This window comes from Kogia breviceps, chromosome 7 (assembly GCF_026419965.1).
Source record: "Kogia breviceps isolate mKogBre1 chromosome 7, mKogBre1 haplotype 1, whole genome shotgun sequence".
Lineage (NCBI taxonomy): Eukaryota > Metazoa > Chordata > Mammalia > Artiodactyla > Physeteridae > Kogia > Kogia breviceps.
This window is the reverse complement of record NC_081316.1, coordinates 72,215,993-72,233,074: the sequence shown is the minus strand read 5'-3', so window position 1 is coordinate 72,233,074 and position 17,082 is coordinate 72,215,993. Positions and strand designations below refer to the sequence as shown.

Here is a 17,082-nt window from a genome sequence, read left to right as displayed (position 1 = left end):
GTGTGGTGGGTGAGAGGGCCGGGTTGATTTGCAGCTCAGCTTTGACATATCAACTCATTTTTTTCCTTATTTTGGAAGGTAGTCTTAGCCAAATGACCTCAAGTCTTTTAAACAGGCAAAGAAGTAATGAAGAGAGTATGGACACTAGACTCCTACAAATCTTGACTCCAAGGTCAGATCCTCTACTTATTGGCTGTTGGAACTTGGGGAAGACACCTTAATCTAGTGAGTTTCAACTTCAGGATCTATAAAATGAATACAATGATATCTACTAAGTTATATAATTTCTTGAGGATAAAATGAAATATCATAAGTGAAACAACTGGCACATAGTGTTTAATTAATAAATATTGTCTATTATTATATTATTATTAATAATACTAAGTCTTGTTCCAAGCATAGCTAGTGAGTCATGACTTTCAAGATGCTGTGCTGAACAATGCTCTCAATATCCCCCCTGGATTTTAGATTCCAGATTAGTCTTCCCTGTGCCTGCCTACCTTCCTGCCTTAATTAGTACACTATGCTGTTCCTCCTCTTTCCATCCATAGAGTTACCTCTATCCTGATCCAATACCCCCTTTTTTCCTCAATGTAGACCAGGTCTTAAAGTCCAGATTTTTTTCTTTTTTACTTGCAGCTATTTAATCCAATACATTAATATTGACTCATACCTGATAGAGAGAAGGCTAGAAGAATAAGGTGAAGCCATATTCCTAATGTTATTCTTTAAGAAAATATGATAGTAAAAGTGGGGCCTTTATACCTAGAGAATAAGTTGTGAAGCTGGACCCAGCCTTTCTGGTCTGAAGGAGTAGAGAAAAACCACCAGGGACAGCAAGAGTAAATTTTGGGAGGTCCACATGTGTGGATTGCTCTCATATTTTTAAACTAAGTGCTCACCTATTTGAGGATTGTGGCCTTATGCAAAAGTCTTAGTTCCAATTTCTTCTTTCTTGTAAGACCAAATCAAGTCTGTAGACAAAACCTGTATGATAAGCTCCCATCCCCTTAATGGTGGGGTTTCCATCAACATCAGACTTTTAGAATTTGTTTTTGGTATCTATGGATTTTTCCATTCTATTTGGAGAATTCAGCTAAGAATGTACAGTATACACATGCACACAAACACATTCTTATACATCTATATATAAACTTTATATATGTCATACTTACAGAAAATTCAGCCTCTGTAGATGCTTGGTGGGAAGATTTCTCCATTATTAATCTGCCTTTTGCCTAGAACATCAAAATAAAAGAATTCCTCCTCAAACAAACATTAACATGAATTTGCCACTCGTTTTTTTCTCCATCATTGTGTAAAGCTTTCTATTGCAACAAACCAAGGAAACTGTGTATTCAAGTTTCATAGTATGCTCCATGTTGAGAACATAAAGAGACATCCATGAGACATGTACAAGAAGTTTTCACCTACCAAAACAGGAAAAAAGAGGGATTGACTGGGAAATAATCCAATTCTATGAGAAAACATAACAAAAATAGTAACATTTTTCATTTGAGGTTCAGGTTTTCTTTATCTAAATTTTTACAGTGAAAAGTAAAAAAAGGATTAAATATATTTAAATTGCAGAAAGATAACAATCAATTTAGTTTTTGCATTGGTATAGTTTTTACTTTTTTGCATTTAAAATATTACTGGCATGTCTTAGAATGTAGAGTCATGAAAAACAAATAAAAAACAATGGGTCAGTGATAAAAATCCAAGAAATCAGAAAATACCTCAAGGCAAATAAAAATAAAAACACAATTTTCCAAAAACTATGGGAAGAAGGAATAGCAGTTCTAAGAGGGAAATTCAAAGCAATAGAGGCCTTTTATAGGAAACAAGAAAAATCTCAACTAAACAACCTAAACTATCACCTAAATGAATTATTAAAAGAAGTATAAACAAAACCCAAGTCAGCAAAAGGAATGAAATAATAAATATCAGAGAGGAAATGAATGAAATAGAGATAAAAAAAATAGAAAAGATCAATGAAAACAAGATCTGGTTTTTTGAAATGATAAACAAAACTGATAAACCTTTAGCCAGGCTCACCCAGAAGAAAAGAGAGAGGACTCAAATAAAATAAGAAATAAAAGAGGAGAAATAACAACCGATGCCACAGAGATACAAAAAAATCATAGGAATATACTATGAACAGTTATATGCTAACAAATTGGACAACCTAGAAGAAATGGACAAGTTTCTAGAAACATGTTGCCTGCCAAGATGGAGTCAAGAAGAAACTAACAGTCTAAACACACCAATCACAAAAAGTGAAATTGAATCTGTAATGAGGAAGCTCCTTGCAAACAAAAGTCCAGGACCACATTGTTTCAGAGGGGAATCCTATCAAACATAAAGAAGAATTATACCTATGCTTCTCAAACTATTCCAAAAAACTGAGGAGGAAGGAAAACTCTCAAATTCATTTTGCAAAGCCACCATTACCCTGACACCAAAGCCAGACAAAGACACTACAAAAAAGAAATTACAGGCCAATAACTTCAATCAATATGGATGAAAAAATCCTTAAAAAAATGTTAGCAAACTGAATCAAACAATATTTAAAAAGGATCATACACCATGATCAATTTGGATTTATTCCAGGGTCACAAGAATGGTTCAACACATGCAAATCAATCAATATGATATATCACATTAATTAAAGGAAACACAAAAATCACATGGTCATCTCAATAGATACAGAAAAAGCATTTGAAAATTTTAACATTCATTCATGATAAAAACTGTCATCAAAGTGGGTATAAAGAGAACATATCTCAGCATAATGAAGGCCATTTATGACAAACCCACAGCCAACATAAAACTCAATGGTGAAAAGCTGAAAGCCTTCCCACTTAATTCAGGAACAAGACAAGAATGCCTACTCTCAATGATTCTATTTAACACAGTATTGGAAGTACTAACCACAACAATCAGACAAGAAAAAGAAAGAAAATGTATCCAAATTGGAAGGGAAAAATAAAACTGTCACTTTTTGCCAATAACATGATACTCTATACAGAGAGCTCTAAACTCTCCACCAAAAAACTGTTAGAACTAATAAATGAATTCAAGGTTGTAGGATACAAGATTAATATACAGAAATCTGTTGCATTTCTAAACATTAATAATGGAATATCAGAAAGAGAAAGTTAAAAAAATTTCTATTTAAAGTTGCATCAAAAATACCTAGAAATAAACATAACCAAGGAAGTGGAAGAACTTTACTCTGAAAATTATAAAACATTGATGAAGGAAATTCAAGATGATTCAAAGAAATGGAAACGTATCCCATCCTCCTGGATTGGAAGACTCAATATTATTAAAATGGTCATACTACTCAAATCAATCTACAGATTTAATGCAATCCTTATCAAAATACCCATGACATTTTTTCACAGAAATGGAACAAATAATCCTAATATTTATAAGGAACCACAAAAGACCCTGAATTGCCAAAGCAATCCTGAAAACAAAGAACAAAGGTGGAGGAATAATCCTCCCTGACTTCAGACTATACTACAAAGCTACAATAATTAAAACAGTGTGGTACTGGCATAAAAGCAGACACATAGATCAATGAAACAGAATAGAAAGCCCAGAAACAAACCCACGCACCTACAGTCAATTAATCTACAACAAAGGAGGCAAGAATAGACAATGGAAAAAAGACAATCTCTTCAAAAAGTGGTACTAGGAAAAATGGTCAGCCACATATAAAAACAATGAGATTGGAACATTCCCTCACACCAGATAAAAAAATAAACTCAAAATGGTTTAAGACCTAAATGTAAGACCTGAAACCCTAAAACACCTAGAAGAGAACCTAGGTGGAACACTCTTTGACATAAATTGTAGCTATATATTCTTGGATCTGTCTCCTAAGGAAAAAGAAATAAAAGCAAAAATTAAATAAAATAGTACCTAATTAAGCTTAAAAGCTTTTGCACAGGAAAGGGGATCATCAACAAAACAAAAAGATAACCTATAAAATGGGAGAAAATATTTGCAAATGATGTGACCAACAAGGGGTTAATATCTAAAATATACAAACAGCTCATACAATTCAATAACAACAACAACAACAAAAACAAAAACAGCCCAATGGAAAAGCTGGCAGAAAACCTAAATAGACATTTCTCCAAGGAAGACATAGAGATGGATAACAGGCACATGAAAAGATGTTTAATGTTACTAATTATTAGAGAAATGCAAATCAAAGCCAGAATAAGGTATTACCTCACCCTTTCAGAATGGCTATCATCAAAAAGTCTACAAGTAACAAATACTGGGGAGTATGTAGAGAAAATGGCACTGTTGTACACTGTTTTTGGAATGTAAACTGTTGAAGCCTGTATGGAAAAGAGTATTGAAGTTCCTTAAAAAACTAAAAAAAGAACTACTGTGTGATCCATCAATTACACTTCTCTGTATATATGTGGAAAAAATGAAAACACTAATTCAGGAAGATATGTGAACCCTGATGTTCATAGCAACACTATTTACAATATTGAAGACATATGAGCAACCCAAGGACCCATCAACAGATGATTGGCTTAAGAAGATGTGGTATGTAATATTACTCAACCATAAAAAAAAAAAGAAATTCTGCTATTTACAGCAATGTGGATGGACCTAGAGAATATTATGTTTCATTAAATGAGTCAGGCAGAGAGAGACAAATACTGTATGATATCACTTATATGTAGAAACTAAAAAAGAATACAAATGAATGCATGTGAAAAAAAAACCAGACTCACAGATACAGAAAACAAATTTGTGGTTACCAAAGGGGAGAAGGAAGAGAAGGGAGGGACAGATTAGGGGTATAGGATTAACAGATACAAGTTCATATTTATAAAATAAATAAGGAAAAAGGATATACTGTATAGCACAGGGAATTATAGACATTTTCTTGTAATAACCTATAATGAAGTATAATCTGAGAAAATACTGAATTGATATGCTGTACACCTAAAACTTACATAATGTTGTGAATCAACTATACTTCAATAAAAAAATTAATAAGGGGAAAATAAAATAAAAATTAAAAGAGAATATGAATCTGTACATAATCATGCTTACATATTTTAGACAATTTTCCCTTAAAGGAAAGCTAATTGATGCTGTCCATTTCTCTCAGCAGCACTTATTGAAGAGACTGTTGTTTCTCCATTGTATATTATTGCCTCATTTGTCATAAATTTATTGCTCATATAAGTGTGGGTTTATTTCTGGGCTCTCTCTTCTGTTCCATTTATTCATGTGTCTCTTTTTGGGCCTGTACCACACTGCTTTCTTACTGTAGCTTTGTAGTATAGTTTAAAAGTGGGGAGTTTTGTACCTTTGTTCTTCTTTTTCAAGATTGCTTTGGATACTCAACCTCTTTTCTATTTCCACAAATTGTTGTATTATTTGTTCTAGTTCTGTGAAAAATGCTCTTGGTGTCTTGATAGAGATTGCATTGAATCTGTAGATTGCCCTGAGAAGTACGGCCATTTTAACAATATTAATTTTTCCCATTCATGAGCATGGTATATCTTTCCATTTGTTTATGTTATCTTCAATATCTTTCATCAGTGTCTTATAGTTTTCAGAGTAAAGGTCTTTCATCTCCTGGTTAGATTTAGTCCTACATATTTTATTCTTTCTGATGCAACTGTAAATGGGATTGTTTTCTTAATTTCTTTTTCTAGTACATTGTTATTAGTGTATAGAAATGTAACAGATTTCTGCATATTAATTTTGTGTCCTGAAACTTTACTGAATTCATTATTTCTATTAGTTTTTTGATGTAGTCTATAGGGTTTTCTATATATAGTATTGGGCTGGCCAGAAAGTTCACTCAGGTTTTTCTTGTAACACCTTATGCACAAACCCGAACGAACTTTTTGGCCAATCCAATATTATGCCATATGAAACAGTGACAGTTTTATTTCTTCCTAACTATTTGGATTCAGTTGATTTTTTTTTGTTGTTGTTGTTGTATGATTTTTATGGCAAGGATTTCCAATACTATCTTTTTTTTCAAAAAAAAAATTATTTATAAAAAATACAATGGGATAAGTTTATGCTGAGAAATGCAGCAATAAATACAGTGGAAGAAAACAGAGCAACTCTACATCGATACATTGGCACAAACAGGAAGAGCAAACACACCCTGCAGACATCGATGTCTGCAGACCAGCTTTGTACACACTCCTTTCAAAATACCACTCAAAAAAGATCTTGTTGGCTTAGGTAAGAATGAGTACATATATAATCACAAATGCACACTGATCAGGACTTTATTTAAAAATTAGCAAACAATACTGTAGAATCATTGATATATAAATTTCTAAAATGCTGCATCTTAAATTTAGTTGGCAAAGACCACATTTAGCTATAAGCATGAGTTTAGTCTTCCATGTAGAAACCAGATACTAAACTGTAAAAAAAAAAAAAAAAAAACTTCCTTTTATTTGAAAATACCAATTTAAGTAGAGGATTGTAAAAATGCATGGATCTTTAATAAAAGAATTGACTGTACAAGAGTACTTCCCTTTCACCGTATTCCTTTTTACTTCATATGCGAGTTATTGGTTATGCTGTAGGATTTAACTGTTATAGCACTAAAAAGCAACTATTTAGGGAAGAGGCAGAAAAAGGAAAAAGGAAAATATGTAAGACAGTATTTCCTTTAGGTACAATAAGCATAATAGTGTTTTAGGAAGACAAGGTAAAAATTACCCAAGGCTAGCTCGGTTCTCACTGAGTAAAAACAACAGGCTAAATACGGAGCTACTCTGTGAATCTAATAATCAATGCCTTGGTCTCTATATTGGTAATCTCTGGGGTACTTGGTCATCTTGGTACTCACCATGATATTCATCTGGGTTTTCTGCCTGATAATCACTATCACTGATTTCCTACCCATTTGTTCCAGTTCCTTGTCTTCCATTGTGAATGACAGGTTCCGTGGGAGCAGCACAGTATTTGCGATCATATAGTTGCTGCCTAAGCCCATACACACTCATTCCTTTCTGGGAAGTGACTTTGTTGGTACCCATCTGTAGAGAAATTGTCGAGTTGTCCACGGGTTGTAATGTTAGCTTCTGATTGTAGATGTCTCTTTGGGTACCTGGTGCCAACATCCCCGCCTGGCTGGCTCCTTTGTTGGTGCCCATGTGCAGACTAATCGTGGTCTGATCAAAAGGTTTGTCAGTTTGCATTTGGGGATCATAAAGATGCCTCCTAGTACCATAGGCTGTCATACCTGCTTGGCTGGCTCATTTGTTGGTTCCCATCTGCAAACCAATTACACTTTGGCCAGCTTTTAATTTTCCTTCATCAAAACGTCTTGTTTGTTTTTCTGCATACTTAACTCTAATGTCAATGGTTGTATGGAATCTTTTTGTTTTAGCCAGATCTGCTAGGGTAACCAGCGAAGTCTGAACCTGGGTCATGTTTCCATTCTCAAAAAGATCATTTGCTTCAAATATGTCACGTGGCTGAATAGCTTTGATAAAGTTGCCAATATTCTCCAACTGAGGCCAGTTTAATGAGGACTCATTGATTTTCTTCACTGAGCACGGCTGTAGCTTGTTTATGAGTTCACAGAGGATTATGCCATCTTTTAAGCCCAGCTGAAAGTTGGTGCCAATACTCATGCCGGTCACCTCTTCTAGCCAGTTGCGAAGATCTTCTTCTTGATGATCATACTTGGAAGCAATCTTGTCCTTAACTTCGTCTGAGAGCCCATAGGAAGGGCCCTTGTTGAAGTGGGTCATGATGATTCGGTTGGTGGGAAGAGGCTAAGCTCTGGTCTGGGGGTTTCTCACGCTCGGCTTCCCCGCTCCTGGCCCCGAGGAGTGGCCGCACCACAAGATGCTCGGAGCTTGCTCCCCTGGGCGGTGCATGAATCACCCGGATGCGGTGGTGGGGAGCAGGCAGTGCCTTGGCTACTCAGTCGGAAGAGGTCCCTCAGAGCCTCCCTGTCGGCTCTGGAGTCCCGTAATAACTCTCCAATACTATCTTGAATAAACATGGCAAGAGTGGGTGTTCTTGTCTTGTTCTTGAACTTAGAGGAAATGGTTTCAGCTTTTCACCATTGAGTATAATGTTGGCAATGGGTTTTCATATATTTATGGTTTTAATTTGTGGTTTTAATTTGCCTTTTTAATATTATGTTCCCTCCATACCCACATTGTTGAGAATTTTTATCATAAGTGGATGTTAAATATTGTCAAAAGCTTTTTCTGCATTTTTTTGGATGATCATGATCACTTGATTTTTTTTTCAATATGTTAATGTGATGTATCATTGGTTGATTTGTAGATACTGAACCATTCTTGCATCACCATGATAAATCCACTTCATCAAAGTGTATGATTTTTTAATGTGTTGTTCAATTTGGATAGCTTTTTTTTTTCTCTTAGGCTTGTGTGATTTCCACTACTCTGCTTCCAGTTCACTCATCCATTCCTCTTTCTTATCTAATCTACTCTTGATTTCTTCTAGTGTATTTTTAATTTCAGTTACTTTATTGTTCAGTGCTATTTGGTTCATCTTTATAGTTTCTAACTCTTTGTCAAACTTCCCACAGTGTTCAGCCATTCTTCTCCCCAGTTCTTTGAGCATCTTTGTAATCTTATCTTGAACTCTTTATTGGGTAGATTGCTTATCTCCACTTCACTTAGTTCTTCTTCTGGGGTTTTATCTTATTCCTTCATCTGGGTCACATTCCTTTGTTTTATCTTGCCTAATTCAGTGGTTTTATTTCTAAGAAATTAGTAGATTGGTTACATTGCCTGATATTGCAAAAGTGGTCTTATGAAGGAGATGTCCTGTGGAGCCCAGCAGCACACTCTCCTCTGCTAACCAGAGCTATATGCTCTAGGAGTATCCTCTATGTGGGCTGCATGGGCCCTTCTGTTATGGTAGAGATGACTGCTGTGGGCATGCTAATAAGCATGGCTGACTCCTGGCCTGGTTGGTTGCCAGGCTCTGCCTAGTGTGGAGGCTCCAACCAATGGTAGGTGGGGCTGAGTCCTGTTGTCTGGCTGCATGACCCAGGTAGTCTCAGTCCTGGTGCCAGCCCACTGGTGTACAAGACTGGGTTACAGGATAGCTGGCTGCAGGGCCAGTGTTCCAGAGCTGGTGTTGCCTACTGGTGGGTAGGCCAGTGCCTGGGCTTGTGCTGGCCCACTTGTGGGTGGAACTGGTGCCTGATATGGCCGGCTGGAGGCCCCAGGGTGTGCTGTAGGGTCTCCTTCTGGTGGGTAAGGAACGTACCAGGGGGTACTAGGACTAGAGCCCACCCACTGTTGGCTGAGACCAGATCCTAGGGCTATTGCCTGCTCACAGGTGGGTGCAGCCGGGTCCTGGGTTCTTTCACTCTGGGGCCCAAGATTGTGAGCCAGCTGGTGTGTGAGGTTGGATCCTGGGCTAGTCTTGGCCCACTGGTGGGTGGGTCAAATCCCAGGGTGGTTGGCTCTGGGACTGTGGTGGTCCCAGGACCACGACCAGTCCCAGGACTGGTGTCCACATGTCGGTGGGCAGATCTATGACCCAGGGTTTCTGGCTTTGGGGACCTGGGGCTCCTGGAGCTGATATTGCCCTGCTGGTTGGTGGGGCCACGTCCAGGGCCCTCTGTTGTATGGTGTTGTGTCTCAGGAGACTGGGGTGCTTGGTGGAGGTCTATGGAAGCCTGTCTTCTGGTTGGGAGAGCTGTGTATCCATGTAGTTAGCTGCTTGGCTTCGGGGTTCCAAGGACTGTTCCTTACTGGCTGGTGCCTACTGACTGTTAGGGCTGGATTGCAGCACTAATAAGCTAGAGGGAGGACTCCAAAATGCTGTTTACCAGCATGGTAGAATGAGTTCCCTAAAATTGCTGCTGCCTGCATCTATGTTCTGAGCATGAGTCCTAGTTGCCTTGTGCCTCTCCAGAATACTCTCCAAGATCAGCAAGTGAGTCTGACCCAGGCATTTTTCAAATTATTTCTTCTGCCCTCAGTCTAGGAGCATATGCAATTTTGTGTGAGACTTTTAAGAGCAGAGTCCTGGTTTTCTACAGTGCTGGGGCTCTCCTGAAAGTAAGTCCCACTGGCCTTCAAAACCAAATGTTCTGGGTGCTCTTCTTCTTGGTACAGGACCCCCAGGTTGGGTAGTCCAAAGTGATATTTGGACTCCTCACTACTTGGGGAAATCCTCTGCAGTTGTGATTATTCACCCATTTGTCGGTTGCCTACCCAGGGTTATGGGTCTTGACCATACCAAGTCTCTACCCATCCTACCTGACTCATTGTGATTCCTTCTTTATATCTTTAGTTGTAGATGTTTTCTGCTAGTCTTCAGGTCATTCTCATCAATAGTCACTCTATAAATATTTGTAATTTTGTTGTCCCCATGGGAAGAGGTGAGCTCAGGGTCTTCCTACTCTGTCATCTTGGCCAACCGATTTCAACTAAAAAAAAAGAATGTGTCTCAGCCTCTCCTACCATTTCAATGTGGGTTATTTTCTTGTTTACTGATGTTTAGGAGTTGATAAGCCAGTTTTAGTATTTTTTCAGAGGTAATTGTTCCATACGTAGCTATAGATTCTGTATGTCCCGGGGATGAGTTAAGTTCAGGATCCTCCTGCATCACCACCTTGAACTGGAACTAGCTTTTTAATCCCTGAATATTTGAGAGTTGAGTGTAAAAAGTGGAATTTCTATGTCTTTAACATTACCTTCTATATCCTGAAAAATTATCTTATTTTTCTATAAATGATTATTTTAAAATTATCTTTCTCCTGAAGTCTTTTGCATATTCAACTTTACTCTAATAATTTAGTTTTACAGGGAAGAAGCATCCATGTGTGGTTACATATTCTTAAGGTTTCATTGAGCAATTTTGCTGTCAGAAATTAACATGGCAAAATAATGCATTTCTATTTGTTTCTTCATTGTGTATGATTAGACGGGCATGAAAAGTTTCATGAAAAAAACAGTATTTAAGTAAAATTATTATTTATTGGAAATTCCCTTGAACAATTATTGTTTTCCTCCTCTGATAAGGTTTCTCTTTCAAAATTATTTTGTTAAAAGGTAGAGACTGCTCTCGGTTGAGACTTGTGTTATCCCAGGTAAAGCAATTTGATCTATATGTTGGAAGACTGATAATTTTCTTTTTTAGAGTGGACTTTTAAGGACACTGGATTTTGATTTGATTCATTCATTTTAGCTCCTTAAAGTTGTAATAAATTCTACAAGTTATTCATAAATCAACAAGCATAACACACTGAAACCAGTTTATATGTTGTAAAGTATTGCATTTCATAAATCCTTGCTTTTTACATACATTAAAGTAATTGTTGGGAAAGGAAACACACCTATATCATCATGAAAAATAAAGTGAATTATGAGAAAAAAATCACAGATGCAACTCATTAACATGCTGATGAACTTGCTCATCTGAAATATATCTTCATCCTATATTTGACTGTTTTTTTTGGAATAGTCAGATGATATGCACTTGCTGAGATTTCTTAGGTGTTTTTATGACAACTCAACTTAACATGTTTGAAATGGAATCTAGAAAAAGTACCGACTCTTAAATGCAAGACCCAATTGAAATCTCATATATATATATATTTTAATATATATATATATAAATGTGTGTGTGTATATATATACACACACACACACATATGTTAGCTTTGAGTTGGTTAATAGATTTGAAGCCTCAGCTTAACTGAGAATATTAACATGTGCAGCTCAAAGGGTGGTCATGAGAATTAATAAGACCCAATATGTAGAATGGCACAGTACTGGTAATGTTTGCATTCAACAAGTATTTCCAATATTTGGCCAAGTTGTTCATTAATTCCCAGTGGAAAAGAGTTTGAATTAATCCCAGAATGGGGAATACACCTTAAAATCTCCCTTCTCCTCACTCTTCTATATCACTTGATTTGCAGAGATTTTTTTCCTGCCTCATACTGTTTCTTTTTTTTTCATTAGATTATAGTTGCTTTACAATGTTGTGTTAGTTTCTACTGTACAGCAAAGTGAATCAGTTATACATATACATATATCCACTCTTTTTTAGATTTCCTTCCATTTAGATCACTACAGAGCATTGAGCAGAGTTCCCTGTGCTATAGAAGGTTCTCATTAGTTATCCGTTTTATATATAGTAGTGTATATCTGTCAATCTCAATCTCCCAGTTCATCCCATCCCCCCTTCCTTCCTCATATTATTTCTTGATTTAGTCTTTTTTTCTCCACCTCCAATGTCACTAAAGAGATTACTTCCAATTGAACATTTCACTAATCTTTAACTGGTTTCCCACATCTACTTTTATTACTTCCTTCTACATATCTGTTTTGGGAGGTTTATTTTGCTCTTATTTTTCTAATTTCCAAAGATGAATGCTTAACTCAATAAATATTAGCCATTTTTCTTTTCTAATATAAGCTTTAAGTCTGTAAAAATTATCTCTATTTCTTTAATCATATGACACATGTTTTAATATAGTGTCTATTGAGTTCTAAATACTTTCTAATTTTCATTGTGATTTCCTCTAGACATATGAATTATTTGGATGTATATTTCTTAATTTCCAAACATACAGAGTTTATTTAGCCACACTTTTATCAATATTTGCAGCTTAATGTTATTGATATCAGAGAAAAATCTCTATTGTCCCTTTTAGAAATATGACTTGTTGTATTGTCCAGTCTGCAGTCTGTTTTTGTAAATGTTCTATGTAGGCTAGACAAAACAAATATATATCCTGCTGTTTTGTAGTTTAGTGTTTTATGTTGTATTTATGTTGTGTTCATTAAATTAACTTATTATTTTATTCAAATATTTTATACCTTACTGATTATCTGCTTAAACTACAAACTTTTAGGCACATATAAATTACATCCTCAACACATATAGAACAAAAACTCACAGAACAAGGGAAATAAATATGTGTGTAAAAATCTTACACTGTTCTAAGTGACCAAATTTTTTAAATAGTTAATTCTTGGTGAGTTGAACTTTTAATTTGTATCAAGTTATCTACATTTCTATGAATACCTTGCCTCAAAGTCCATTTAACCTGATATTTACATAGTTTTTGAACACTTTTATTTTGATTATTATTTGACTAAAATATAATTTTTATTCTTTTACTTTTAACCTTTCTGTATCCTTATGTTTTTTCTTATCTTTTAAATAGTTTTTTCATAGAGTTTATACCTAGGATTGATTTTTATATTATTTAATCTGTAGTTTTGTTTTGTTTTTAAACTGGGGAATTTAAGGTATTTATATTTGTTTTGATAGTGATTATTTTGGTTTGTAGGAACCAAATCATTTTATGCTTTCTACTTGTTCTGTCCTTTCTATGTTTTATTTCCTTTCCTCACTAGTTTTCCTTTGGACTGATTCTTTTTTCCTATTTTCCTCTACTAGTTTGGAAGTGTTACACCATTTTTATTTTGTAAGAGGCTAGGCTAGAAATTATTACATGAATCTTAACTTTTCAAAAACTAAAATTAATGTCTTACTTGCTTTTCAAACAGTATAAGAATTCAGAAAACTTCAATTCCATTTAAACCTACTCCTAAATTATATACTATTGTTTAATGTTTTATTTTCATCTTTTTAAAAACCAAATAAGATATTATTATTGACTTGATAAACATTGATTTACCTTTATCTGTACAATTAATAATTTATTTGTTCACTATTCTTTCTTGTATCACAGACATTCTATTTGATATCACTTTTTGCATAAATTACATCATTTAGAACTTACTTTAATGAGTCTACTTTAACAAGCTCTATGCTGTTACATTTGTCTGAAAATGTCTTTATTTTGCCCTTACTTTTGAAAGATATTTTCACTGTGTATAACCTTTTAAAATAATTTTTATTAAAATATGACATACATACAGATGATTAATAATTCATGAGTATTCAGTTTGGTGAATTACCACAGACTGAACACTCCAGGGTAACCACTACTCAGATTAAGACAGAGAACATTTGGAGTTCCCTAATGACCTTCCTCTCCCTCTCCTTCCCAAAGGTAACTTCTATCTTGTTATGTATCACCATGGATTAGTGTCACCTGCTTTCAAACTTTACATAAATAAATTTACATACTATGTGTTCTTTGGTTTCTACCTTATTTTGCATAATATTATGTTGGTGAGATTCATCCATGTATGTAGCAATAATTTGGTCATTTTCATTGTTTACAGTGTCCCACTCTATGGATATACTAGAAATTACTTATCCTTTCTATGGTTGATGGATATTTGGATTTTTCTAGCTTGAGGCTATTCCAAATAATACTAAATGACATGCGTACATATATCCTTCTATGTACATATACTGATCTGTTAGCTATATACTTAGGAGTGGAATTGTTTGGGAATAAAGTACGTGCATGTTCTGAAATTTAATCGGTTCTGCAGAACAGTTTTCCAGAGTGTTTGCACCAGTCTGTACTCCTAACAACAACACATGACAGTTTCACATCCTTGCCAACATTTGGAATTGTCAGTCTCTTTAATTTTTGGTATTCTGATGGGTATGTAGTAGTATCAAATTGTGGTTTTAATTTGCATTTCTCTGATGGCTAACCTGGTTTTTTTTTTTGAAGAAAAATCATTTACTTTGCTTCTGTCAACAAGTTAAGGTTGGAACAGATTGTTTCAGTTTAATTAAAAATTAAAACTGTTTCCAAGCTGGGCTTCAGGGTTTGTATTTATTTCCAATTTCCTCCTATTCTTAGAGTATAGACCTTTGGGAGTTCAAATGGACAGTTTGAGGTGTTTATCAGGCCCCCCATTCCTTCTGGCCCTGAGCTCTATTTTCCCCCAGCTCTATAAGACCACTCAAAGCTCTGCTTAGTTTCTCAGTCTTTAATCATCTAAAGTCAGCAAATGCCTCAGAGAAAAGTGACAGTGTATGTCAAGATCACTTCCCTGTGCTTGGTCCCTCAATCCCTTGGTGCCTGGGTAGGTCTTTGATACCTTCAAACAGATTTTTGTTTTACTTTGTATTTGTTTAGCCTTTCTAGTTGTTTCTGGAAGAAGTATTGACTTACAACAAGCTGATTTGCAGTTATCAGAAGCATCTAGTTAAATATTTTAATTGTTATTTTTTTCAACATATTGAAGATTCTATTTCACTATAATTTCCCTTCCATTGTGTTGCTATGGATAAGTCAACTCTCAGTCTATTATCCTTTTTAAAAGTGTATTTTTGTATGATTTTAATATATATTTTTATGTTTGGTGTTCAGATGAGTGCCTAAATATAGACTTGTTTTTATCCTACTAGAAAATTATTAAACTTCTAGTATTTGTGAATTGGTGTCTTCTATTAGAGTTGGAAAATTCTCAGTAATTATTACTTCAAATATAGCTTCTGTCCCATTATTTTTCTGGGAGTCTAGATTGATATATATTAGGCTTTCTTATTCTATCCCTTATGTATGTTATCTCTCTTGGTTTCCATATATTTGCCTCTTTTGTTACAATGAAGATTTATTTTTCTGATATATTTTCCAGTTCACAAATTCTTTACTTTTGTCTAAGCTGTTGTAACAACCATCCATTGATTATTTTAAATATTAGTTTAAATATTAGTTATTGATTTCTTTATTGAATTGATACTAATTTTTTCTAAGTCATTTTAGTTTCCTGTTCCCTGCATTGATATTTAAGGTTTTTTAAAATTACCTTAAATATAGTAAACAACTATTCCATATTATCTGCCAGTCTGTTACAACTCTTTGTTATTTTGGCTGGTCTTCACTCATGATGGCTTGTTTTATTTAGTGTCTAGTAATTTATTTTTATCATACTTTTACTGTGAGCTGCACATTTTCATCATGTATTTTTGTGGGAATTATTTGATGTGTAGGATAAAGGCAATTTACTTCAATGCAGATTTGCTTTACTTCTCTAGCAGCTAGAGGCACTACCTGTGTGGGATCATTTTAACTAAAATCACAACTTAAGGTATTTTGCTTTACCCAAGCATGGGAATTTGACGTGCAAATCCATAAGAAAGTCAGCTTATGTTACATTTCACAGGGGTGTTCTCCCCCTTCACTCAGTGCCATGGTTGAAAGAGGCAGTTTTCCTGAACAAGAGAGGGATTAGGAGGAGATGAGTTTAGGTACCAGCTTCATGAGGGTAGAGTCTCTTGTTATCTTCTTTACTTTGGTTGGTTTTGCCCTGTCTTATTTTGCCTGTACCCGAAAAGAATGAAGAATGAAACTCAAGTTCTGCAGGTTTAGCTGAACCCAGGCCAAAAGCTTGCTTCTATGTCCCTTTATCTATCTGGGTTCTTGACTTCATGTGGATTTGACTTCAATGTTGCATATATTCTTTCTAGTTCATTTGATGACTTTATATTTTATCTAGAACTTTTAAAAAATTGAAGTATAATTGCTGTACAATTTTATATGTTATAGGTGTATAATATAGTGATTCACAATTTTTAAAAGTTATACTCTGTTTATAGTTATTATAAAATGTTGACTATATTTCCTGTTTTGTACAATACATCACTGTAGCTTATCTTATACCTAATAGTTTGTACCTCTTAATCCTCTATCCTTATATTTCCCATCTGCCCTTCCCTCTCCCCACTGGTAACCACTGGAAAGTTTTTTCGGTTACCAACTCTATCATAACTGGAAATGGAAAGTCCCTCCAAACTAGTTTCCACTGGCAGCCATATGATCTGTTTTGTTTTGCTTTCTAATTTGTCATGCTACATCAAAGATGAAAACCCTTTAACAGATTTCCGTTTCCCTTAGGATGAAGTTAAAATGTTTTCTTGGCTTACAAAGGCCTGCATGATCTACTTTCCTAATGCTCCAGTATCATCTCAAGCCATGTTATTCCTTGATATTCTGGTATTTAGTCAAATTGTTCTTTGTACAGTTCCTTGCATATTTTGTTCAGATGGCTGGTGTTTTTGATTGTGATTTTTATCTCTGAATTTAAGAATTTCTGGGCTTCCCTGGTGGCGCAGTGGTTGAGAGTCCGCCTGCCGATGCAGGGGACACGGGTTCGTGCCCCGGTCCGG

The 17,082-nt window shown here is 35.2% G+C and overlaps 1 pseudogene; it reads right to left on the bottom strand.

Moving 5' to 3' along the window:
• Positions 1–6,802: 6,802 nt before the first annotated feature.
• LOC131760580 (calponin-3 pseudogene) lies at positions 6,803–7,778 on the bottom strand (annotated as a pseudogene).
• Between the last annotated feature and the right edge of the window lie 9,304 nt (positions 7,779–17,082).